Here is a 5,952-nt window from a genome sequence, read left to right as displayed (position 1 = left end):
TACTCATTGAGCCGAGGACGATTCTTGTTTACACTATCCGTCAGTTTCAAATTATCGACAATAAATCCCTGACAACCGAATATACAGTTAAACAAGTTAACTGTGAAGCAGGCACATCAAATCCATATGAAGCAGGCAACTCAAGCACGATAAAAAAAATCCAAAGATGACAGCTAGCTGGGCAGGTAAAAAAAGCTAGTAATTGATGAGAGCACCAGAATGCTTACCAGAACTATGATTGGGCAACCAGGCATAGTAAGTGATGCCTTGTTTTTTGCATTCTGCCTCTGCTCCTTCCAAATTTTGATAGAACCCCTGAGATGCTCATACACTATTTTACACATGTTATATTCCTTGAGGCTTGCCAAATTCCTTGTGTACATCACTGCATGTACGTTTATACTTTGTGAAGTGGTAGGCATTAGAAATCTTGAAAAGAGAATGTTGAAAAAACATTTGACCTTCAAATGTTTGTTCTCCTCTTTTTTCATAAACTTCAATATATTCGCAGTGTCCAACAACGTTTCACCCAATTCAGCCTTCAATCGAGCAAAGTCCTCATGTTGTTGCGAATTGTACTTGAGGGGGGCCTTAGTACCTTGGGGCAGCATCAAGAGATCATAGATCTCATCTGGTCTGATGTATACAATTACATCATTTTGTAGCTGCACCTTGATCGCATCCTCTTCCAGATCAACTAGCTCCATACACAGATAGGTTTCCTTGCGCTGGCTGATTGGTCCCAACTTTAGGTTTAGGAAAGCTCCATACCCAAGTTGCTTAACTTCATCTCGCTCTGCTTCATCAAGACAAGCCGCTGCTTCCATAACCTCTTGGGCCTTAAAGCCAAAGTCAATACACAAGCGCTCATCTCTTTCTCCTTGTGCGCCCAACTTCTGACTCTTCATCTGGGGACCTGCTGTCCTACAATAGAGAAAACGATAAGTTGTGTCAACTTGCAAGTCAACTATCATCAGTAGAATATGCTGAAACCAGCAGCCAATTTATTTTTAAATGTATAAAAAAATAACAATCAAGAGCAAATCGAACGATCTGCTTCAAAGCGTATCCTAGACTTGTCAAATTATGCACTGCGAGTGAATTTTTGTGTGTCTAAGATACTGTCACTAGTACACACCAACGTGACTTCAAAAAAGAAACAACCTAACTATAGATAGAACAAGATAAAAAAACAAGATACAAATTAGAACAAATCCATATTCAGAGATAGAAATTAGGATAGATAGAAACTAACATTTACAGAAGCATCTGAATATGACCACATAATATGACCATGACTCCTAATCTGAATACACTAGCTAGGACCATGAACTTGACGACCTTAACATTTAGATTTTCCGTGAGATGCAGATTCATCACAAAAATAACGAGTTCATGGTTCAGAATGAAATGAATCACCAAGTGCACACGTTTATAAATTAAACAAGTGCATGGATAATGCCTGGCATACATCACTAGCCAACTGAGTGCTTCATAATGTGAATGTGGACAATCTAATTGCAGATAAGTATACACAATTACTATGAGATATAGCAACCTAAAGAATTTATGCGATAACACTAGAGCAACACCATATGGGCCCTGAAATGAGGCCAGATACAGAAGTAGACGATCATACTACAGCGCACCCGGGATGTTACAGTGAATGAACTTAACACATACAAAGACATAGTAGAGACAATATAAACTAGATCTGAACGACTAACGGAGCGTCAGATATTTAAACATATAATGAAGTGTTCATAGCAAAATCCAAAGCACAGCCAGATGCACAGTACACAAGGAACGAGGGGAAAAGGGAGGAAGAAAGAGGAGACAGGGAGGAAATGCGTACCTTCCAGCTTTCCTTGGACAGCAACAGATGACCGTGCCCTTGCTCTCCTCGGACGAGACCTGCAGCGCCATATATCAGTAATGCTACAGCAATTTCAGCACCATATATCAGTAATACTATTGGACTATTTCAGCACCAGATGCATTAACACTTGAAACTATATTGGACAATATCAGAACCCTATATCAGTAATACTAACGCAAGAACAGGACAAAAACTACCAAACAAACTATACAAATTTGATTATATTTCAGCACCATATTTCATACACGTAATTTTGAAGAAGCAACCAAGTGAACAAGCACAACAAAATTTACCACATCATCTTGAACATACTAGTTAAGTGTACAAAGTGAACAAACAACTGAAATATTGGACAATCATACCACAAGAAAGCAGGGGCGGGCCTAGGATTTTGAACATGGGTATTCAAATTTTTAAATAACAGAACATTTTTTTTATAGACGGGCTAAATTATTAATGCACAACAAAAAATCGAGTACAAACATCATCGATTAATAAAATTACTTCAAATTTGAAGATATTCAACACAACATATCAAAGCTTCAATGTCTGAAATAAATAGATGATAAAACAACCAATTTATAAGAAAATTTGCATCCTATAGATTTGAACCTATAAGCCTTCCTTTGCAAAAAAATTGCCTCAAATCAGTAGTAGTAGCACTACTGTCTTCCTTCCTCACCTAAAATTCGTAATCACGCAACACACAAGTTGCAATCAGAAATGGATTACGGATGGAAATCAAAATTCGTAAATCACCACTAGCACTAGTGGTCTAACAGCAGGTCCAACGACTCTTATTCTATTTTTCAGATCCAAATCGGCTCACGGCTCACCTTCCTGGAGCCCAGCTCGGAGTCCTAGAGATGCACGCCGCCTTCCCGGACCTTGCTGGCCTGCCGCAGTGCCGCGCCGCGTGCCCGCGCCGCCGCCTTGCTGGGCTGCTGGCTAGTACGACCTATACACCAAGGAAACGAAATCATCCATCCTGATTTCACAATGGGGTAAGAAACAAACAGATGACCCAACGAATGAACCAACCAAAGGCATCTCGGCGAAAAACTAGAGAAAACGATAAGTTGTGTCAACTTGCAAGTCAACTATCATCAGTAGAATATGCTGAAACCAGCAGCCAATTAATTTTTAAATGTATAAAAAAGTAACAATCAAGAGCAAATCGAACGATCTGCTTCAAAGCGTATCCTAGACTTGTCAAATTATGCACTGCGAGTGAATTTTTTTGTGTCTAAGATACTGTCACTAGTACACACCAACGTGACTTCAAAAAAGAAACAACCTAACTATAGATAGAACAAGATAAAAAAAACAAGATACAAATTAGAACAAATCCATATTCAGAGATAGAAATTAGGATAGATAGAAACTAACATTTACAGAAGCATCTGAATATGACCACAGAATATGACCATGACTCCTAATCTGAATACACTAGCTAGGACCATGAACTTGATGACCTTAACATTTAGATTTTCCGTGAGATGCAGATTCATCACAAAAATAACGAGTTCATGGTTCAGAATGAAATGAATCACCAAGTGCACACGTTTATAAATTAAACAAGTGCATGGATAATGCCTGGCATACATCACTAGCCAACTGAGTGCTTCATAATGTGAATGTGGACAATCTAATTGCAGATAAGTATACACAATTACTATGAGATATAGCAACCTAAAGAATTTATGCGATAACACTAGAGCTACACCATATGGGCCCTGAAATGAGGCCAGATACAGAAGTAGACGATCATACTACAGCGCACCCGGGATGTTACAGTGAATGAACTTAACACATACAAAGACATAGTAGAGACAATATAAACTAGATCTGAACGACTAACGGAGCGTCAGATATTTAAACATATAATGAAGTGTTCATAGCAAAATCCAAAGCACAGCCAGATGCACAGTACACAAGGAACGAGGGGAAAAGGGAGGAAGAAAGAGGAGACAGGGAGGAAATGCGTACCTTCCAGCTTTCCTTGGACAGCAACAGATGACCGTGCCCTTGCTCTCCTCGAACGAGACCTGCAGCGCCATATATCAGTAATGCTACAGCAATTTCAGCACCATATATCAGTAATACTATTGGACTATTTCAGCACCAGATGCATTAACACTTGAAACTGTATTGGACAATATCAGAACCCTATATCAGTAATACTAACGCAAGAACAGGACAAAAACTACCAAACAAACTATACAAATTTGATTATATTTCAGCACCATATTTCATACACGTAATTTTGAAGAAGCAACCAAGTGAACAAGCACAACAAAATTTACCACATCATCTTGAACATACTAGTTAAGTGTACAAAGTGAACAAACAACTGAAATATTGGACAATCATACCACAAGAAAGCAGGGGCGGGCCTAGGATTTTGAACATGGGTATTCAAATTTTTAAATAACAGAACATTTTTTTTATAGACGGGCTAAATTATTAATGCACAACAAAAAATCGAGTACAAACATCATCGATTAATAAAATTACTTCAAATTTGAAGATATTCAACACAACATATCAAAGCTTCAATGTCTGAAATAAATAGATGATAAAACAACCAATTTATAAGAAAATTTGCATCCTATAGATTTGAACCTAAAATGCCTTCCTTTGCAAAAAAATTGCCTCAAATCAGTAGTAGTAGCACTACTGTCTTCCTTTCTCACATAAAATTCGTAATCACGCAACACACAAGTTGCAATCAGAAACGGATTACGGATGGAAATCAAAATTCGTAAATCACCACTAGCACTAGTGGTCTAACAGCAGGTCCAACGACTCTTATTCTATTTTTCAGATCCAAATCGGCTCACGGCTCACCTTCCTGGAGCCCAGCTCGGAGTCCTAGAGATGCACGCCGCCTTCCCGGACCTTGCTGGCCTGCCGCAGTGCCGCGCCGCGTGCCCGCGCCGCCGCCTTGCTGGGCTGCTGGCTAGTACGACCTATACACCAAGGAAACGAAATCATCCATCCTGATTTCACAATGGGGTAAGAAACAAACAGATGACCCAACGAATGAACCAACCAAAGGCATCTCGGCGAAAAACAAGTAGAGTTGCGTTTTCTACCAAAAAAGGAAATGGGAATTGAAGAAGCCCATACCGATCTTTGCACTCTCACGGCTCGGGAGACGGATTAGCAGAGGGCGAAAGCCTGAGCTGGATTCTAGGAATCAGGGAACGTGGGACAGCCTTTCCCGCTGCTTTTCTCCCGCGAACTGCCCTCTCTGCTCCGCTGGTGGGCGCCTCCGCGCCTGGGCTGTTCGCTGCTGGCCGGCGGCCGCCGCCTAGGGTCAGCACCCGCCGACGCCCGACGCGGTGACGGCGTGACGAGAGGGCGAGGGCGAGCCGCGACGGGAGCGAATGAGCGTCGATGGGGAACGATTCGACTGAATCAGAGATGGTCAGATGGGCTGGTGGTGGGTGGAGTTTAGGTTTGGACCGTTTGGGCCGTTTGGGCCTTCGGGAAGAGGAGGGAGATGAGCTTTTTGCCTTAACGGGCTAGAATTGATGAGAACACATGCTATTTTTTTTTGTTTGTTTTGGTATATATGCTTGGTATACACTATACATACAAATTTTTTTGTCAAAAATAATGGGTATTCAGTTGAATACCCATGAATACACGTGGGCCCGCCCCTGCAAGAAAGTGAACAAGCACAATTTTTTTACCACAACAAATAGAACAAACAAACAAAGAAGTTGGCTCTGTAAGAATTCAGGAACTTGTGCATAGTGTACTTTCTTGTCTTAGTTTTATCACAAAATGTTACTACTCTATAATCTTATCTTTCAGAAGTGTTGGCCACTTTTTACAGAAGCATTCGGTGGTTAATCAATTGAACAAACCACTCACATCGACTGCAGTACCTCTTGCAGTTTATTACTGACGAAAATTGACAATACTGAACGAGTTTAATAACAGAGCAAAAGGATGCCACAGGATTAGTTAGAGGAACAGAGCCGGTACAGAGCCGGTACGTACTGCACACTCCACATGCAATATCTCGTCGCCTGTAAATGACTGGAGCCCCCTCCGCTCCC

This window comes from Sorghum bicolor, chromosome 1, assembly GCF_000003195.3.
Source record: "Sorghum bicolor cultivar BTx623 chromosome 1, Sorghum_bicolor_NCBIv3, whole genome shotgun sequence".
Lineage (NCBI taxonomy): Eukaryota > Viridiplantae > Streptophyta > Magnoliopsida > Poales > Poaceae > Sorghum > Sorghum bicolor.
The sequence above is the reverse complement of the archived record's forward strand: the minus strand, read 5'-3'. Positions refer to the sequence as shown.